Source organism: Balaenoptera acutorostrata, chromosome 1, assembly GCF_949987535.1.
Source record: "Balaenoptera acutorostrata chromosome 1, mBalAcu1.1, whole genome shotgun sequence".
Lineage (NCBI taxonomy): Eukaryota > Metazoa > Chordata > Mammalia > Artiodactyla > Balaenopteridae > Balaenoptera > Balaenoptera acutorostrata.
This window is the reverse complement of record NC_080064.1, coordinates 53,080,252-53,102,014: the sequence shown is the minus strand read 5'-3', so window position 1 is coordinate 53,102,014 and position 21,763 is coordinate 53,080,252. Positions and strand designations below refer to the sequence as shown.

At 41.5% G+C, this 21,763-nt stretch overlaps 1 pseudogene; it reads left to right on the top strand.

Annotated features, from left to right (window-relative positions):
* The first annotated feature begins 1,150 nt into the window (after nucleotides 1–1,150).
* LOC102999926 (40S ribosomal protein SA-like) lies at nucleotides 1,151–14,456 on the top strand (annotated as a pseudogene).
* Nucleotides 14,457–21,763: the final 7,307 nt, after the last annotated feature.

The window sequence follows — 21,763 nt, the reverse complement described above, 5'->3', positions numbered from 1 at the left end:
CACGCAGTAACAAAGACCCAACACAGCCAAAAATAAAAATAATTAATTAATTAAATTTAAAAAATAAAATAAAGAGGAAAAGAAAAAAGTAGTTATGCTAATATACCCCATTATTGGCTTTTTTTTTTTTTGGTACTCCCTTCTGCTTTTGACCGCAGTACCAAGTACACATAGCTGTTGCTTTACATTGTGTTATGGTTGAACTGGGTCCCCCAAATGATGTAGAAGACCTAACGTAAATTACTTCAGAATGAGCCCTTATTTGGAGATAGGGTCTTTACAGAGGTAACCAAGTTAAAGTAAGGTTATTAGGGTAGGCCCTAATCTAAAATGACTGGTGTCCCTATAAAATGGGGAAATTTGGACACAGAGACAGACGCACACACAGGGAGAATGCCATGTGAAGTTGAAGGTAGAGATCTGGGTGATGTATCTACAAGCCAAGGAACACCAAAGGTTGTCCTCAGAAGCTAGAGAAGAGGCAGGGAACAGAGTTTCCCTCACAGCCCTCTGAAGGAGCCAACCCTGCTGACACCTTGATATTGTACTTCTAGCCTCCAGAACTGTGAGACAACAGCTCTGTTGTCTAAGCCACCCAATCTGTGGTACTTTGTTATGGGAGCCCTAGGAATTAACACACATGACATGCTATAGCTCAATTCTGTGGACTCAATAAAGGGAGGGACTATGTTTCTGAATCTTCCACTGAAAGGAGGAGAAAAGGAAGGGAGGAAAGAAAAGAGGGAGGAAAGGAAGAAGAAGAGATGGGCCAAAATGTGCCTAGATCAACCTTGACTCCAGCCGGAAAATCTGCCTTTGAGCAAGCGAGGTTATACTTCTGTCTCTAACTCTTTTATAACTGGAACATACATATGTATAATATTTGTAGTTGAAAAATAAATAAATACAAACATACACACATACCAAAGAAAAATGGAAAAGAAAATGTTTCTCCTCAATTCTTCAAAATCTCCAAACGGGAGAATAACTAACTGGTAATGTTGAGATGAATAAAGTACATTGAGGTCAATAAAGAATTAATAGATTGTATTTTAATTTGTTGATTTTTCCTAACAAAGTAAGATAACTGCATTGGGGTAGACTGGGCTCTGCCTTACTTCTCCCTTGGAACTCACAGAGCCAGGGAGACATGGACCCAGGGCCGTTCTTCCTGGACGTACTTGGGAACATTGAGAAAACTTTTCGAAGATTGGCCCTTGATGGATGTAGGTAAGAAGGTAACAGCTACCACTTCCACCTAGTTGTCCAGCTCCAATACGCGATATGTAAACCACACGCAGCCTCTCTGTGGTTTACAAGGTTCAAAGTTATTAACTAAAATCAATTGAAATAAAAAGGGTCACATTTGCCGCGGTACACAATTTACTTCTCCAGACGGCTTTGGCCTGCACTGCCGGACACACACACACACACACACACACACACATACTCAGTAACCCTGGGGGAGAGAAGAGGCAGCTGCAGAAGCCCAAAACCTCCCCAGTCCTAATTAAACCCTCCAAGTTTCCAGGCAACACAGCCAGGGAAAAAAATCATTTCCAAGCTGAAGACCCTCAGCCCCCCGCCCCAGCAAAGGAAACGGTCGTTTGGTTTAATCAGCCCACGTGCACATTCTCTCTCCCCAGGTTGCCAAGACTGGGCCTGTACTTAGCAGAGGTATTTGTGTAATCAAAGCTTCTGGAACTTTCCCTGCCAAGGCTACCAATGTGAATAGGCTCCTGAGGTAAAAATGTTCCCCCTGCTGGGGACGGTGCCCTTGAAGTCTACATCAAAATCAAGCCAGGGTCACAGCTGTTGCGGCACCCCACAGCGGAAAACTTGCAAGAAATCCTAGCCTGCACTACTGCTTTGCCTCAGGTCTAGCGGAAACAGGCCCCAGTTGCAGGGGAGGGAGGGAGGGAGAGGAGAAAGGGAATATGTTTTTAAAAAGCCAACCCCTCTAAGTAGTACTGGGGGTGGGAAGACAAAGCCGCCGTGGAACCTTGCCCCTTCACCAAGGCAACCTCACCCCACCACCCTCGGCCCCTCCTCCTCTGTGAGCTGGGGGTCCCGCAGGTTGGCCGAGAGCCACTAGGTGGCAACAGGTTAACTCTTCAAATGCCAGAGTGGGCTCAGAGAAGTCAGGAGTTGGGTGGAAAACTTTGCACCTGGTCATTTTTCAGAGGAAAGGAAAAACAAATGGCTTTTTTCTGTCCTTAAAGACCCTCGGCTTGCAGTGTTGATATCGGAGGAAATCCCGTGAGGGGAAGACTGCTTCCAGGTCACCCATTCATAGGGTGGCTTGAGACATGGGGAGATACCATCATGTGTGCTCCAGGTTTCACGTCAGTGACAACAGACTAAAAGACCCTTTGAGAAACTTAAGCTCACGTTCGATCCACTTCAACAAATACTAACTACAGTAAGAAATGGGTGCATGGCATTTTCCAGGGACAGTGCTAACGGACGAGGACCCTGCCCTTGGGGTTTGTGGGGATGACAAGCGCTACATGAATGGTGTCTTTTTTTTAATTGAAGTTGATGTACAATATTATATAAGTTACAGATGTACAATACAGCGATTCACAATTTTTAAAGGTTATATTCCATTTATAGTTATTATAAAAGATTGGCTATGCTCCTTGTATTGTACAATATATCCTTGTAGCTTATTTTATTTTTTATTTTTATTTTTAAAATATATTTATTTATTTATTTATTTTTGGCTGCGTTGGGTCTTCGTTGCTGCGCGCAGGCTTTCTCTAGTTGCAGTGAGCGGGGGCTACTCTTCGTTGCAGTGTGCGGGCTTCTCATTGTGGTGGCTTCTCTTGTTGCGGAGCACAGGCTCTCGGTGCATGGCCTTCACTAGTTGCAGCATGCAGGCTCAGTAGTTGTGGCGCACGGGCTTAGTTGTTCCACGGCATGTGGGATCTTCCCGGACCAGGGCTCGAACCCATGTCCCCTACGTTGGCAGGCATATTCTTAACCACTGTGCCACCAGGGAAGCCCTGTAGCTTATTTTATACCTAGTAATTTGTACCTCTTAATCCCCTACCCCTATATAGCACCCCCTTTCCCTCTCCCCACTGGTAACCACTAGTTTGTTCTCTATATCTGTGAGTCTGCTTCTTTTTTTGTTGTATCATGAATAATATTCTTATAGTTAGCCACCTTTGAGGAGTAAAGGAGAAGATACTCAAATTTTCTATGAGTAAAAAGGAAAGACAAGTAAGTTCCAGAAAATAGGTTCATGAAGATCACTTTACATCAAGCTTCTCTGATATGGGAAGGCTTACGTTTTTAGGGTGAGCGAGGCCTAAAATATGGGAGCCACCACAGAGAAACTTTGCCAGCAGAGGCTAAAAATGCTTGCTGTTCAGATGACAAGAAAAACAAATCATTCCCCTGGGTATTCTAGCCTCTGCAAAGCATCCCCCCATTCTGCCTATTAAACTTCTGCCACAGATATAAAAATACTGTGGTGTTGATTGGAGTATAGGGCCGGAAAGGTGAAATTGATTTACTTTAGAAAAGGGAGAGGGAGCTACCAGCCTCAGGAGGAATAAATTCAGAAAGGCGGGACGGGAGCTGGGGGAGAGAAGACAAGTGCTCTTGTCGCTGGGTTTAAGAGAGTTTGGAGGGATACCGGGAGAAGGAGGAAAGAATTGGGAGGAGGGAGCCATAAATGTGTGATATATACGACAAGAGAGAGATGGGAAAGGCAATTTTAAGATGTTTTGCTGTGCATTTGGGATTCTTTTTGATATGTTTCAACAGAACTCAGTAAAGATTAAAATTACCTTGCAGTTATTTTTATTTCTTGGGCTGGAAGGCCGCCGATGACAGAGCAAGCAACTTTGGTGGCAACACTCCTTTCCTTTCCCGCCTGTCTAGGTGGTAGGACAGTGTCCAGATTGTAAATTCTTTCAGGAAAAGCCATTCCAGGATCTCTGGTAGGTTATACAAAACATAGGTATTTGTTATGCTAATTCTAATATGCAATTTCTCATCCTTGAATGGGCAGCCTCAGAGTTTCACTTTTGCTCTACACGTTCACCAAAAAGACAGGAAGCACCACAGTAAGACAACTCTCTGATCATCAAGGGATTTTGGATGATGATGTCACGTGGTTTTCTTGAATCATCACCATACTTATACTGAGTACATGGCAGGACTAATAGGTGTTGGGTGGAATCGGGGCTCAGAATGGCCCACTAGCCTCAGTTCTTATTTGGGGCAAGAACTGTTGTGTGTTGGAGAACTTCAAATGAGTTTGTCGCGAGGTCCTGATCATACTTTCATTTTTTCTCTCTGCCAGATTCCCTGTATCTCTACCCACTCCTTTACCACCCAACCATGTCTAGTCTGCTAAGCAAATTCCTACCCTAAAAGGAAGCTTTTTGAAATGTCCCGGGCTCTGTGAAACCTGCCCTGAGCAGTCACCACACCCTCTGTACATAAGTCACCCCCTGGTACTGCGATATTGCTTTCATATCTACCTTCCTAGCTAGACTGAAGACATGAATGATCTCTATATCTTCAGTGCCCAGAACAGTGCCCAGCACACAGCTGATGCTTGGCAAACATTGGACCAAGACCTGTCCCATATCCTGTCATTCCATGCTGAGAAAGCTCAGCTTTTGAAAAGCCATCATTTTCCAAGCACTTCACCTAGAATCCAAATGGCAGTAGGTACTAGGGAATTCGACCGATTATTCATCCCTCTAATTATAATGTGTATTTCTCAATCTTCAATTGGCAGTCCCAGAACAAAGTTTACTCAGATTTACAGAAAGTGGAGGGAAATGCCCCAATAAGTCGATTTTCTGATCATCAGAGCTCTAGGAATATGGTTCTCAAAGCCTTTAGCGATAGAAATCTTTGTGTCTATACTTCTGTTTCTGACATGAAACTCTTACTCTTTTAAAAAATGTTTATTTTTTTAAAATATAAAAGGATTCCACGCTCATTAAAGAACAATTGCCAAATAGAGTAAAGCAGAAAACAACAGAACAGTTTTCAATCAGTCTCGCTATGTAAATAGTAAGTCTGTAACATTTTGGAGTATGAATTACTCTCTTACTTATGGATTTTAATAAAAACCAGAGGACAGCTCGTGCTGTCTGCTAAAATTAGAGCCAGATTCCACAGAACATACATAGGTGGATTTCATAGTTGGTTCCTGCGTGCGCAGGTGAGGAAGCGCCTGCCTATAGGCACACCCTGGTAAGCAGCTCTGGGTAGGGGGAGATGAGTTAATGGAAAGAGTGAATTAGCACGGTTGGGTGCCTTTGCTTGATCTTATGGAGTTTGTCTGTTGCCAACCACTTTTCTGTTCTCTTCAAATCCCCTGGAGTCATGACAAGCCTCAGGCTTCCAGCTCCCATCTGTGCAATTACTGGGCAGCCCTCTCAGGCTGCAGTGATGGACGTGAGGTCCTTAGTAAAAATCCGAGGGCCTCACCAACAGCCCCGTGACCTTCACCACTGGTTTCCTTGACTGAACTTGCCTTGAGCTGTCATACTTGAACTCTAGCCTCCATTATGACACTCTTCCTTGGACTCTTAGTGGCAACCTCAGCACCATCACTTGTTACTGTAATGGGACAAACAACTCCCTAGAATGGAAAGATCATGGCAGCAAGATGACACCTCGCTGAAGTTAATAAAGAGATAGAGGCAGCTTTCAGGCTGAGCAGAGCAGACCATCAGGATGTCCTCATTTGTGTGGAATGACCAGCCCCGAGAAAAGCGTACACTGACTTCTCAGCATTGGAATGGATCTTTACATGTGTATATATATATTTGTTTTATTTAATGTAAAAAGTATTTCTGGGCCCAGAGGAATGAATCACTGCTGTAACTGAACAAGGCTTACCCGGACTCTGCCAGGCACTGTGCTAATTGCTGAAGGACATAAAGACACATACGACAGTCCAGCTAGGGAGAGAACCATGCAGCTGTGTAGACGGAAAGGATTTTAATATTTATGGAATGCTCCCTCTGTGCTGGCCGTTGTGCTAGGTGTTTTGTAAAATTAACACATTTAATCTCAGGGAAGTGTAAATTAGATAGTATTTCTTTTCATTTTATGGAAGAAGAGGAACTGAGGCTCAGGGAGCTATTTACTGCCCTGACTCACACAGCTGGAACTTTTAATAAAAACTCAAAACCGACACCCCAGTCAGTTTTTTTTTTAAGCTTTTTTTTTTTTTTTTAATTTATGGCTGTGTTGGGTCTTCGTTTCTGTGCGAGGGCTTTCTCTAGTCGTGGCAAGCGGGGGCCACTCTTCACCGCGGTGTGCGGGCCTCTCACTATCGCGGCCTCTCTTGTTGCGGAGCACAGGCTCCAGACGCGCAGGCTCAGTAATTGTGGTTCATGGGCCCAGTCGCTCCGCGGCATGTGGGATCTTCCCAGACCAGGGCTCGAACCCGTGTCCCCTGCACCGGCAGGCAGACTCTCAACCACTGCGCCACCAGGGAAGCCCCCCAGTCAGTTTGATGGAGCAGCAGGGGGCAGCCTTTCAGCGTGTATGGGTGGGGATTGGGAGCATGACCTCCGTGCCGTCTGCCTTGCCTTGCTCTCTGGGTCAGCCTGGGCCAGGAGCCACACCATCCCAGGCTTACCTCCTCCTTCCCTGAAGATGCAAAGGACAGAAGGGTGGAATGAACTGGATGTGTAGATTCAGCGGGTCTTGTGTTCCTACCAGCGGTGTGGCCTCAGGCTCGCGTCTTGATATTTTTGAGCTCTGGTTCCTCACTCATATAATGGCACAATGGCTACCTTACAGGGTTAAGATTATGAATCTTGAGTTATGAAAAGTGGCTCACACTGCACATGGAGCATTTCAACCCTCAATAAACATTAGCTCTTGTGCCTTCACTGCGTTACCAGCATAGACCTATATGGTCAGCTCCTGCACTATGTCCTAAAATACTTTCTATTTGTTCTGTGTGTGTTAATCTTTGTCCCCCCCCAACCAATTCTCCTCCCCTACTAGTTGGCCTTAAATTCTTTGAGGGAAAATACCATGTCACATATTAACAATTTTCATAGTGTGTGACCCATAGCAAACATGAAAAAACAAAAAACAATACCCAACATTTGATTGATCGAATCTGTCTTGCTGACACCACATTCTGACCACCAGGTGATGGGTTAGTAGCAGATAACTAGAGCCAGCTCATACTGACTGTGAAAGCCATGTTAAACTTTCAGGAAATTTGTGAGCCAGTTGTTAAACTGTGGGTAGCTTAACATTTGCTGTGGTAGGAGTATTTACACCACAGAAATTGGTAAATCCTATAAATCAGGGCTTTGCTTCATCCCCACACCCAAACATACACAGAGAGCTAGAACGTACAAGGTTTCCTGATAGTCTAATTTCCGGTGCCTCATCATTTTCAAGAAACTTCCAGATGATACTTAGCTTGATTTCACCAAAGCAGAAATGTGTAGAGTATTTAAAGACTCCCTATACTAATAGGATTTCTGATTTTAGAGTTGGAAATTTAAAGATCTCACTTATTTCAATCTCCCTCCAATGTAGAAGTATCTTCTTTAACATTCCTGATGAATGCCATAGGAACCCAGTCTCTCCCCATGGAGAGCTCCAAAAACTCTTCTTCACTATGGTCTGTTCCTACCTCTCCTGTAACTTCCACTAATTGTTCTGGGATCTGCCTGTATTTTGTAACAAAGCAGAATGTCCACACTCTCCAAGTGATAGCATTGAGCACAGCTCTCATGTCACAGCCACCCTGACTCCTCTTTGTCAGCCTGTAGGGCCTTCATTTTCTCATTGTTAAGACTGTCCAGCCCCCACCATTGTAGTTATCCAAGAACTGAACAAAATATTCTGGATTTAGCCAATTAAGTACAATAAAGTGAGACTACTACTTCCTGTGATATTTTTCCACAAGTATAATTCACATTTAGTTAAAAAAATTAATTCTTTTCATTAATTAATTATTTTCAAGCCAGACTACCTTAGTGCTGTATCTACACAATTCATTTTATGAGCTAAGCACTTTACATTTATGGTGGTTGTATGTCATATTCCCATTACTGATGCATTCTCTTTTGAATATTGATTTTGGTAACCATCATATTAATTCAATTAATTTTTAGTTTTGTGACCTCCCCTATAGACCTTGCTATAGGTAAATTTTAAAGACTAAATACAAATATTCAACCAGTTGTGGTTTTACCCAATTACTATTATCCAACACAACTGTCTGAACTTTGTCTGCAAGGATGACATGAGAAGTTTTGTCTCATAGTTTGCTGAAATCAGGCATGTTTATATAATTCCCTAGATTTGTCAGTGCAACCATTTCATCAAAAATGGTAGTGAATTTGATGTGGTATGCCTTGTTTTTAGTGAACTTAGCTGGTTTCTTGTACTCATCTACTTGCTTTCTAATTTGCTTATAAATGTTGTATTTAATAATTGATTCTAGAATTTTGTACTGAGAAAAAGCTTACCAGTCAGTAGTTTCCAATAGCCACCTTTTCCTGTTTGTTGAGATGCAGGATGACATTTTCTTTTTTTTAAAATTAATTAATTAATTAATTAATTAATTTATGGCTGTGTTGGGTCTTCGTTTCTGTGTGAGGGCTTTCTCTAGTTGTGGCAAGCGGGGGCCACTCTTCATCGCGGTGCGCGGGCCTCTCACTATCGTGGCCTCTCTTGTTGTGGAGCACGGGCTCCAGACGCGCAGGCTCAGTAGTTGTGGCTCACGGGCCCAGCTGCTCCGCGGCATGTGGGATCTTCCCAGACCAGGGCTCGAACCTGTGTCCCCTGCATTGGCAGGCAGATTCTCAACCACTGCGCCACCAGGGAAGCCCAGGATGACATTTTCTTAATACTTCTTTCAACATCTCTCTTGTTCACTTTGATGTCACATGGATTCCAAGTCATGGGACTCTTGCAAGTCCAGAGTCATACCCTGTTAAATCATTAGTCTGGTCCTTCAGTGCACTGCTGTCTAATAGAAACATGATGCAAAACACACAGATGAGCCATTTACATAATTTTAAAATTTCTAATAGCCACATTAAATTACTAAAAAGAAACAGGTAAAGTTAATTTTAACCTTATATCTCCAAATTATTATCATTTCAAAATATAATCTATGTAAAAATTATTGAGATATTTTACATTTTTTATGCTAAGTCTTCCAAATCTAGAGTGTGGTTTATACTTACAGTAAACCTTAATACATATATACCAGCCACATTTCAAGAGCGCAAAAGGCACATGTAGGCACATGAATCGGGCAGGGATAGACTTCTACTCATTTCAAGTGTCTGGACATTATTGTTGTTATTATTATTCTTATGATGTACTCTTTTCATCTTTTACTTCATTCCCATTTTCGTGATATTTATTCTTCCTTTTTCAGCAAGAAGGGCTCACGCACAGTCAAGAAGGCAAGAGCTAAATAGAGGTGGAACAGCCTCACTTTCTCTTTGTCTGTTGATATTAATGAGGGTACCTTTTACAGTTAAACACCATAAAGAAAGCTCGTTAAGGGCAACAACATCCCCTAGCACACAATTCTCCCTAGAACCACAAAATGGGTATGTTACAGAGACCTGGGAGCTAATTCTCTCCAGATGTTTGCAAAGCAAGCAAGACCAAAAGGTGGAAACTGGAATTACTAAACACTTAATAAGGAGCTGATGGAACTAAGGCCCCAGGGTTGGCTCAGCAATATTGAAACACAGAGACCCTGTTTGTTCAGAGGAACTTCAAAGCCCCCTATAAACTCCCAGGAAAGGTGAGAGGCAAAAACACTACAGAGGATTCTGCAGCATTCTTGCAAAGTCAAACTGGAGACTAACTTGAGATTCTTCCCCTGGTGCTTAAGAAGAAGACTTAGGGGCAGGTCTGGTGAGCAGATGTTTGACTTCTGTTGATGCCCATTCTTACAGTATGTGCATGGAGGATATAGATCTTTCTCTAGTGAGGCCAAAGGGGACAAAACAATTAAACATTTAGTTTAAAAAATAAATCAGAAAGAGCAAATGCCTTCTCTGGACTAAGTATTACTCTATACCCAAACCATAAAATTGCTAATGAGACATAGCAGATCCAAATAAAGTTGGTTATATTTATCTTTGTTTTTTCTTCCTTCCCTCACTTTAATAGTGGGACAAAGAACATGGAGTTTTGGTTAAGATCATAATTAAAGAGGAGGAAAAAAGATCAAATAATCCAGTGTGATATGAGTTGAAAGTCTGATCACTTTGGTCACCAGTTATCTGGCAGGAGAAAGGCTTCTAGGATCCAATCCTGTAGCTATTTTGTTTTGTTTGTTTGTTGTTTCCATTGCTAATCACCATGACCTGTCAGGTATGTGCTGTTTGCCTTTCATATCTTTCTTTGGGATTCAAAGAAAGAATGAAACAATGCCAGCTTAAAAACAAGACAAGAAAAATGATCAAAAGTGACCCCAATGCCTAAGCAAAATAGGTGCCATAGAGGAAGGAAGAGAAAGACCCTCATTAAAATGTTACTAAAAGAGAGAAAAACAGACAGTTCTGGTGTTGTTAGAAACTGAGGCAAAATCCCAACTCCTCCTTGGAGAATCAGAACAAAAAGTATCCCCACCCCCCCTTTTTTTTCATATGATAGAATTATGTCCATTGCACTCACAATATAATGATGAGTCAAATGCATAGTCTCTTTGGACTGAGACCTAGGTTGGATTCCCAGCTCAGCCACTTACTAGCTGTATAACATTTTCAGTTTCTTAACCTGTCTTGGGTTTCAGTTTCCTCATCTATAAACAGGGCAGGAAAATAGTACTTCCTTCTTAGGATTGTTCTGAGGATTAGCAGAGGCAGTGTATGTAAAATTCTGACGTTTTATAGCCCACTTCTTGGCACAAGGTGAGAGATAACTAATGATACCCAAGGTGATAGTCTGTTTATTATTTACCATCCCATCTTCCATTCACCTCTCTTCCTGCAGGAATATGTCCTTTTTGTATTCACAGCCTTTGGTAGATTGCGTTATTTTCAGGCAGATCCTTCTCCTTCTTACTTCCAAAGGGCAGTTCATCAGGGTTGTTCCTTGTGCTAATTCTCATCATAAAGAAAAGGAGCAGTCTCAACTGAGTCACATACTTGGTGAATTCCTTAACTCTGAGCATTTCCTGGAAGTGTGGCTCTCAGAAATGGTTTTCCAAGACGGATCATTGGCTAAGGAGCTATGTGTCACCCCGTACCCAGGCTGCCCTCAGTTCCCCTTCCTAGGACTTCTGTGCATATGACCAATCACCATAATAAAGCATTTCATAAAGTCATGATTTGACAAGAAAAAGATAAATGCAAACACTACACAAACACTGGGAGGAGAAACATCTGGATGTCCACTGCTTGTTTCCTGTTGAGAGAGTTTGGGAACTTGGGGATTTTAACAGTTGGACAGGGCTAATTTTGGAAATGACTTCACATTTGTACAAAAAGGAAAAGCATACACTTATTACACTTTACTCATCAGATGAGGGAAGTTGGTGGTCAACTTCCCAGGCCTCTCTGAGAACAAAGGGGATTGAATTGGAAACGGAGAGAGGGTTTTCCTTCCCTTCTCACCCTCTCACTTCTAGTGTACCCCTTCTCCTTGTCATGACTTTGGGCTCCTTGATTTCTAACTTTCCTTCTTACATTCAGTTTCCTCTTAGGTTCCAGAAGTCTTAACTTTGAATTCTGGCTTTACCACTGACAGATCTCTTACTCTAAGCCTCAGTTTCCTCTTTTGAAAATAAAATGAATCATAATAGTAATAGTAATCATAGCAGTAATAAGTATTTACCCTCTAATTTCACAAGATTGTGTAGATCAAGTCCCTTCCTCTTCCTCCCAGTTCCCAAAACATTTGATGTTCTTTCTTGATTCTACATCTTTTCATATGAGGTTTCCCTTTTCTCTCCCTAGAAAACTATGACTCACCCTTTTAGACCCAGCCTGAATACTACTGATGCTGTGAGAGATTATTTGTCTCCCTCTCACAGGTATTAAAAATAACATTTCAGAGCACGTTTAGTAACAAGGGAAATTTTGCAATACATCTTTAAGTAAGAAAAAGGAAGTTATAAAATATATGATCCAAATTTGGTAAATTATTATATTATATATATTTAAATTTATTTAACAGGATGTTAAATGGGGCTCTTCTTGTCATGGACTTTGGGCTACAGCTGCAAAGCTAAAAGAACTCTCACATTCTAAAATGGAGATGCTAGGTACATATGCAGACGTTATTAAAAGGTAGACCAGATAGCCTTGCAATACCCCACCACCTACATAAGAAAAGGTAAGAAACTCAAATTCAGTTTGCTTAAGTAGGAACTTCTTACTAATGAGTTGTTGGCTGCATATGAACTGTTGTGTCATCACTCCTCCATTCCCCATGAGTTACTCACTTCTCAGGTCAGATGAGACTAGCTCTCAGAGAACCACTCCAAGAAATTGGGGCTGCCTACAAGAAGGGGAACCTGGCTTCTCACTCCTCTCTGGATGCTGGCTGAGTTATAGACAGTCTCAGGCCCATGAAGGTGCTGCCTCTCAAGCAGAGGAGAGTGAGAAAGTTCTTGGGATTTTGACACATGATCCCTTCCCTATAGGTGGGGGCATATGTGAGCCCAGCATGGCTTGTCTGAGCACCCTGAAGGTGGGAGCCAGAGGAGCAGTTGGCAACAGCAGGGTAAGGAGAAAAAGCCACAGAGGAGCAGTGACGCCACTATTCAGCATGGAAGGGATGTCTGAGTTTTCTATGGGCCCAGAGGATATTTTGAAGGTAACTGGATTTAAAGCTCCTTGAAGGTCGCCCCAGCAGAAAATGGCAGTAAGGTGATTGCAAAAGCTGAGAGTGAAGGAGGGCAAGATATCAGCTGGATTGTGTGTCACTCACATGAATGTCAGGGGCTGCACAGTGTGTAGGTCCTCAGGGTGCCTCCAAGTAATCCACAAGCAACTGGCCAAAGACCAGCGTATGGAAGCCTCTAGAGACAGGCAGGAGTAGCCGAGGGAGACATAAAACATTAACAGCAGCACTAGGAAAGGATGTTTCTCTCTCTTCTTCCTCTTCCCCTCCCTTTTACCCCAAATCTGGAGATCCAGTAGAAGTGAGGAGAATACACCCAGACATACACTTCTCACTCCCCGCTAAAGATTCCTGCCCATGACTCAGGGCTATGTTGAGGGTTGCAAATCAGGGGATGTTGGGAAAAGCAGAAAGTTTAAATTGGGAGTGAGACTGAAACTTTGGTTTAGGCTCAATGAAACTTGATGTTATAACTGAAAGTGACATTTTCCTTCTGGATCCATTTTGCTCTCAAGATCCCATGCTTGTTGATGGATGAAGAAAACTTCAGACTTGCCAATGAAAGGTAATGCAGCCTTTCCTCACTTACCCAGAGAGGAGTCCATACAGCATTGTCTTGGGTTCTCATTGTAACTTAAAGGGAAACGTTCACAAAGTTTAGAACACTTGATGTCCCACAGATGAAGGAGGAGGATGTCCTCAAATTCCGAGCAGCAGAAACCCACTTAGGTGGCACCAACCTTGACTTCCAAATGGAACAATACATCTCCTAAAGGAAAAGTGATGGCATCTACATTATAGATCTGAAGGGGACCTGGGAGAAGCTCCTGCAGATGGCTTGTGCCATTGTTACCATTTAAAAACTGACTGATCAGTGTCATATCCTCCAGGAACACTGGCCAGAGGGCTGTGCTGAAGTTTGCTGCTGTCACTGGAGCCACTCCTATTGCTGCCCGCTTCACCCCTGGAAACTTCACTAACCAGATCCAGGCAGCCTTCCAGGGGCCGTGTCTTCTGGGGGTTACTGATCCCAGGGCTGGCGACCAGCCTCTCACAGAGGTGTTGTACGTTACCCCACCAACCACTGCTCCCTGTAACACAGACTCTCCTCTGCGCCCTGTGGACACTGCCATCCTTGCAGCAACAAGGGAGTTCACTCAGTGGGTCTGAGGTGGTGGATCCTGGCCCAGGAAGTTCTGCACATGCGTGGTACCATCCCGTGTGCACACCCGTGGGAGGTCCCGCCTGATCTCTGCTTCTACAGAGGTGCTGGAGAGACTGAAAAGGAAGAGCAGGCCATGCTGAGAAGGCCATGGCCAAGGAGGAGCATCAGGGTGAATGGACTGCTGCAGCTCCCAAGTTCACTGTATTCTACCCGCGGGCGCAGACGGGTCTGAAGGCGCAGGTGTCTCTGTGCCTGCCCAGAAGTTCCTGCACAAGACGGGAGCCCTCAGCCCGCCACTGAGGACTGGTCTGCAGCTCCCGCCGCTCAGGCCACTGAAAGGGTAGGAACAACCACGGAGTGGTATGAAGCTGTTCTTCCCCAGGCTTTAAACAGAATGGAAATAAGATTAGCAGAAAACAGTTTCTTAAAAAGAAAAGAAAAGATAAAAGAAAGGTAATGCAGTCTCTGAGTTTAAAACTGTCCCAGGTAAATATCCTGTGGATTCTGCTATTAAGACTATCGGGACCACGTTTTCCTTCTCAAGGTGTTTCCCCTCTTCCTCTTTATTTCTGTGATGGTGTCTAAGTTTCGGCAGAAGTTTACACATCCTCTTCACAGTGGGAAGGGAAATCTCTAATCTATGTACCATGTCCTCATTTTACAGGTAAGAAAAGGAAGGTCAAGTAGCCAGTTAAGGGCACATAGCTGGTGAGGGGCACAGCTCCCTCTGTAGGTAAGCAGAGGTTGACGTACACAAGTGCAAGAGCACCTGGTGGATGGGTTAGGCAACTGACATGTCATATTAGAAAAATGAGGAACGTGCTAGCCAGGTTGGGTGGCCATGGTGCCAGATCTTGGCACACTTATCAGGACACTCTCAGACTCATATAATAACACATCAGCCTAACACATTGGAGTCATTTCTATATTTCTGAAAGATAGACATGGTCTAGTAAAGGACATAGGACTTCACATGGTTCAAAATACGGTTGGTACTATTTGTTCCATGCACTTATTCCTCATTCCTCTGTTAATATCTATTTTGTGTGTTTTACACATAAGGTAAAGTTCTAGGCACTGAGGATAAAGAAAAACAAGACAGATAGCCCCTGCACTTACAGAGCTTTTATTCTAAAAAGGAAGGGAGAGAATAAAAACTAATTGCACAACATAGGCCTTATTACAATTTTTGACAAGTGCTCTGATAGAGAAATTTAGCATCCCATGAGACCATAACATAGGACATGACCTATTTGGTGGGTCAGGGAATCTTTTCTTGAGGGAATGACCTTTGAGCTAAGCCAGGAAAGATGAATAGAAGGTAGCCAAGGGGAAGGAAACTGTTCTAAAAATGTTCCAGACTACATGTGTGCTATTCATATTGGGGCAGAGCGTGGCTCAGCCACAGACTTGAAAAAGAGCTGGGGCCACTGGACAGTGGTAAGGTCAGTTGTACAGATTGTAGATTAAGTAGGTATTGGATCCTGTCCATGGCCCACCAGGCAGTGCATGCAGGAATAATCTTACTGGGAGTTTACTGGGAGGACCCGGGAAATGGAAGAAATAGCCAAAATATAGCTGTATCATTTCCACCGTGCTTTCAATATGATGTGACAGAAAATTCACCTAGTAATACTTAAAACTGAGGTTAGCAAACTTTTTCTGTTAAGGGCCAGCTAGTAAATAGTTTAGGCTTTGCAGGTCATGCTGTCTCTGTTGTAACCACTCACCTCTGCAGGTACAGCACAAAAGTAGCCAAAGACAATACGTGAACACTGGAGCATGGCTGTGTTCCAATAAAGCTTTATTTATTGGCTCATGGGCTGTAATTTGTGGATATCTGGCGTGATACAGGATACTTGAGTTTCACTTAGCAAGAGGTCTAGTAGTGGTGGGAGGTTTTAGGGTCGATTCAGCACCATCACGAGGTGACAGAGCTGGAGAATCCTGTGCTTCCCTATGCTCATGTAGCGAATAAAACCAGACCGTAGGTTTTGTTTGTTTGTTCATTTGTTTTAAAATGCCAGTTTATTAAATTAATAGTCCAGGGGTCATAGATCCTTGAAGAAATTCACTGAGACGTTTCTTGAAGGAGAGAAGTCAGGGGTTTTTAAGAGCTAAATGAGAAGGAGCGGTTCATGGTGGTTAGGCTAACTAAGGATAGAAACTAGTACTCTGGACAGAGCAGAGTAAATCCATTAGCTGTCCAGGATTTGTCAATATCAGTGGCGATGTTCATTGGGCAGCAAAGGGTCTTCAGTTTTGTCCAGTAGGGATCTGATTCCTGCGGTCCTTCAAAGTTCACTGTCCTTTATCAGGTTCTGCTGTTTAGAAAAAGTCGTGACAAAAACACATCAGTTTTGACCTCTCCTAGGCAAATGTTGCTTTAAGTGGGAATTTTACCTTTTACCGTTAGTTTCCAGATGGCTGCTGAAATTCCAAGCATCACTTGTTTAAGGGACAGCATCTCATCAGCAGGGAGAGCTCTTGCTCACAGCACTCCCTCATATCAGGGAAGAAATCTTTCCCAGAAGCCTCCTACTCACTACTGCAGTCTTACTCCTATGTCTCATTGTCTAAAACTAGGTCCCATGTACACCTCTATACCTATTACTGGCAAAGAAACCCTGGGCTTCCTGTCTGATACCTGAGCAGTGCTGGGCATCTGTTAGCAGGGAGGAAGGACTTAGACAGTTGTTGGGAAGGCCACCAACTCTGTCCCTCAACAACCATTACTGGCCTTCTTTCTTGTTAACAGAAAATGCAGAGACAATGGGAGACCATTGGTACTGAAGAAGCTGTCTAATAGAGAAATCTAAAACAGTTCTGCAAGAAATTTTAGGAGGCTCTTTAGAGTACAGTCCCTGATAATAGGCTGAGTGTTCTGAACGACCTTCAATAGCCTTGGCGGCTAATGAGAATTATGATATCTTATCTGTTTGGAGATTTGGATTTTGTTTTTCATTAGAATACTTGAAGGGGAACGTCCCTCCATGCAATCCCTCTTCCTAGGTACACACAGAACCAATCTAAGGAAAAAGCTTGAGGACAGGAAACTCCAGTTTACCTATAAAGCAAGCATACTTATAGTTTAAATAATCAGCCATAGGTTATTGGATTTCTTCTCTCTGTTTATACTCTACCTTTATGAGAAACTGGCAAAGTATATATACACATGCCAACATGAGGGATTTAGTAAGAAAAGCCATTTCCAGGGTATGTTGTAATTAAAGTCATACTAATTCAGTCCAATCCTTAAACACCTACTCCACCTCACTCTGCACTGTGGGATAATGATATAATTATAACCCTGAGGCATTGCAGGACATGGGAGAAAGAATGAACCCTTCAAGTCTTTATATTAATTGTATGTTACTGTTGTCTAATTATTTGTCAGGAGAAGACGATGAAGAGTGATGATAAAAGCTTAAAAGTTTTTGCAGCTGGCAGACTCCGGATCCCAGCTCTGCCACTTAGTAACTGCCTGCCACAGTTTCCTCATCTCTGTTGCTAGGAGTTTTTTTGGCACCCTCAAGGGAAGTTTTAGTGCATAGAAAGATTAATCAGAGGCTTAGTTTGGTTTTTTTAATGAATTTTTAAAATTAAAGTTACAAATTGAAAACTCGAATTCTTCTTTAAGCTTTTAAGTTCGGCTTCAAATCTTATTAATCCATTTATAAGGCTAGTAAAGTTTTTGTTGAATTTTATCCTATTTATTTAGAATTTTATTTATTTTTTATATAGCAGGTTTTTTTAGTTACCTATTTTATACATATTGATGTATACATGTCAATCCCAATCTCCCAATTCATCCCACCCCCCCCCACTTTCCCGCCTTTGTGCCCATACGTTTGTTCTCTACATTTGTGTCTCTATTTCGGCCTTGCAAACCAGTACATCTGTACCATGTTTCTAGAGTCCACATATATGTGTTAATATGCGATATTTGTTTTTCTCTTTCTGACTTACCTCACTCTGTATGACAGACTCTAGGTCCATCCACGTCTCCACAAATGACCCCATTTAGTTGCTTTTTATGGCTGAGTAATATTCCATTGTATAAACGTACCACTTCTTCTTTATCCATTCGTCTGTCGTTGGGCATTTAGGCTGCTTCCATGACCTGGCTATTGTAAATAGTGCTGCAATGAACATTGAGGTGCATGTGTCTTTTTGAATTATGGTTTTCTCTGGGTATATGCCCAGTAGTGGGATTGCTGGGTCATATGGTAATTCTATTTTTAGTTTTTTAAGGAACCTCCATACTGTTCTCCAGAGTGACTGTATCAATTTACATTCCCACCAACACTGCAAGAGGGTTCCCTTTTCTCCACACCCTCTCCAGCATTTGTTGTTTGAAGACTTTCTGATGCTGCCCATTCTGACCTGTGTGAGGTGATACCTTATTGTAGTTTTGATCTGCATTTCTCTAATAATTAATGATGTTGAGCAGATTTTCAGGTGCCTCTTGGCCATCTATATGTCTTCTTTAGAGAAATGTCTATTTAGGTTTTCTGCCCATTTTTTGATTGGGTTGTTTTTTTTAATATTGAGCTGCATGAGCTGTTTATATATTTTGGAGATTAATCTTTTGTCCGTTGATTCATATGCAAGCATTTTCTCCCATTCTGAGGGTTGTGTTTTCGTCTTGTTTATAGCTTCCTTTGATGTACAAAAGCTTTTAAGTTTCATTAGGTCCCATTTGTTTATTTTTGTTTTTATTTCCATTTCTCTAGGAGGTGGGTCAAAAAAGACCTTGCTGTGATTTATGTCAAGGAGTGTTCTTCCAATGTTTTCCTCTAAGAGTTTTATAGTATCCAGTCTTACATTTAGGTCTTTAATCCATTTTGAGTTTATTTTTGTGTATGGTGTTAGGGAGTGTTTTAATTTCATTCTTTTATATGCAGCTGTCCAGTTTTCCCAGCACCACTTATTGAAGATGCTGTCTTTTCTCCATTGTATATGCTTGCCTCCTTTGTCATAGATTAGTTGACCATATGTGCATGGGTTTATCTCTGGGGTTTCTATCCTGTTCCATTGATCTATATTTCTGTTTTTGTGCCAGTACCATATTGTCTTGATTACTGTAGCTTTGTAGTATAGTCTGAAGTCAGGGAGTCTGATTCCTCCAGCTCTGTTTTTTTCCCCTCAAGACTGCTTTGGCTATTCGGGGTCTTTTGTGTCTCCATACAAATTTTAAGATTTTTTGTTCTAGTTCTGTAAAAAATGCCATTGGTAATTTGATAGGGATTGCATTGAATCTGTAGATTGCTTTCAGTAGTATAGTCATTTTCACAGTATTGATTCTTCCAATCTAAGAACATGGTATACCTCTCCATCTGTTTGTATCATCTTTGATTTCTTTCATCAGTGTCTTACAGTTTTCTGAGTACAAGTCTTTTACCTTCTTAGGTAGGTTTATTCCTAGGTATTTTACTCTTTTTGTTGCAATGGTGAATGGGGTTGTTTCCTTAATTTCTCTTTCTGATCTTTCGTTGTTAATCTATAGGAGTGCAAGGGCTTTCTGTGAATTAATTTTGTATCCTGCAACTTTACCAAATTCATTGATTAGCTCTAGTAGTTTTCTGGTGGCATCTTTAGGATTATCTATGTATAGTGTCCTGTCATCTGCAAACAGTGACAGTTTTACTTCTACTTTTCCAATTTGTTTTCCTTTTATTTCTTTTTCTTCTCTGATTGTGGTGGCTAGGACTTCCAAAACTATGTTGAATAATAGTGGCAAGAGTGGACATCCTTGACTTTTTCCTGATCTAAGAGGAAATGCTTTCAGTTTTTCACCATTGAGAATGATGTTTGCTGTGTGTTTGTCATATATGGTCTTTATTATGTTGAAGTAGTTTCCCTCTATGCCCACTTTCTGGAGAGTTTTTCTCATAAATGGGTGTTAACTTTTGTCAGAAGATTTTCTGCATCCATTGAGATGATCATTTGGTTTTTATTCTTCAGTTTGTTAATATGGTATATCACACTGATTGATTTCCATATATCACACTGATTGATTTCCGTATATTGAAGAATCCTTGCATCTCTGGGATAATTCCCACTTGATCGTGGTGTATGATCTTTTTAATGTGTTGTTGGATTCTGTTTGCTAGTATTTGGTTGAGGGTTTTTGCATCTATATTCATCAGTGATATTGGTCTGTAATTTTTTGTGTGTGTGTGATATCTTTGTCTGGTTTTGGTATCAGGGTGATGGTGGCCTTGTAGAATGAGTTTGGGAGTGTTCCTTCCTCTGCAATTTTTTGGAAGAGTTTGAGAAGGATGGGTGTTAGCCCTTCTCTAAATGTTTGATAGAATTCACCTGTGAAGCCATCTGGTCCTGGACATTTGTTTGTTGAAAGGTTTTTAACCACAATTTCAATTTCATTAGTTGTGATTGTTCTGTTCATATTTTCTATTTCTTCCTGGTTCAGTCTTGGAAAGTTATACCTTTCTAAGAAGTTGTCCATTTCTTCCAGGTTGTCCATTTTATTGGAATAGCGTTGCTTGTAGTGGTCTCTTATGATGCTTTGTATTTCTGCGGTGTCCATTGTAACATCTCCTTTTTCATTTCTAATTTTATTGATGTGAGTCCTCTCCCTCTTTTTCTTGATGAGTCTGGCTAAAGGTTTATCAATTTTGTTTATCATCTCAAAGAACCAGCTTTTAGTTTTCTTGATCTTTGTTATTGTCTTCTTTGTTTCTATTTCATTTATTTCTGCTCTGATCTTTATGATTTCTTTCCTTCTACTAACTTCGGATTTTGTTTGTTCTTCTTTCTGTAGTTCCTTTAGGTGTAAGGTTGGATTGTTTATTTGAGATTTTTCTTGTTCCTTGAGGTAAGATTGTATTGCTATAAACTTCCCTCTGAGAACTGCTTTTGCTGCATCCCATAGGTTGTGGGTTGTCATGTTTTTATTGTCATTTGTTTCTAGATATTTTTTGATTTCTTCTTTGATTTCTTCAGTGATCTCTTGGTTATTTAGTAACATAGTGTTTAGCCTCATGTGTTTGTGGTTTTTAAATTTTTTTCCCTGTAGTTTATTTCTAATCTTATAACGTTGTGGTTGGAAAAGATGCTTGATATGATTTCAATTTCCTTAAATTTACCAAGGCTTGATTTGTGACCCAAGATGTGATCTATCCTGGTGAATGTTCCTTGTGCACTTGAGGAGAAAGTGTAATCTGCTGTTTTCAGTTGGATTGTCCTATAAATATCCATTAAATCTGTCTGGTCTATTGTGTCATTTAAAGCTTGTGTTTCCTGATTAATTTTCTGTCTGGATGATCTGTCCATTGGTGTAAGTGAGGTGTTAAAGTCCCCCACTATTATTGGGTTACTGTCGATTTCCTCTTTTACAGCTGTTAGCATTTGCCTTATGTATTGAGGTGCTCCTATGTTGGGTGCAAATATATTTATAATTGTTATATCTTCTTCTTGGATTGGTCCCTTACTCATTATGTAGTGTCCTTCCTTGTCTTTTGTAACATTCTTTATTTTAAAGTCTATTTTATCTGTTTTGAGTATTGCTACTCCAGCTTTCTTTTGATTTCCATTTGCATGGCATATCTTTTTCCATCCCCTCACGTTCAGTCTGTATGTGTCCCTAGGTCTGAAGTGGGTCTCTTGTAGATAGAATATATATAGGTCTTATTTTTATATCCATTCAGCAAGCCTGTGTCTTTTGGTTGGAGCATTTAATCCATTCAAATTTAAGGGAATTATCAATATGTATGTTTCTATTACCATTTCCTTAATTGT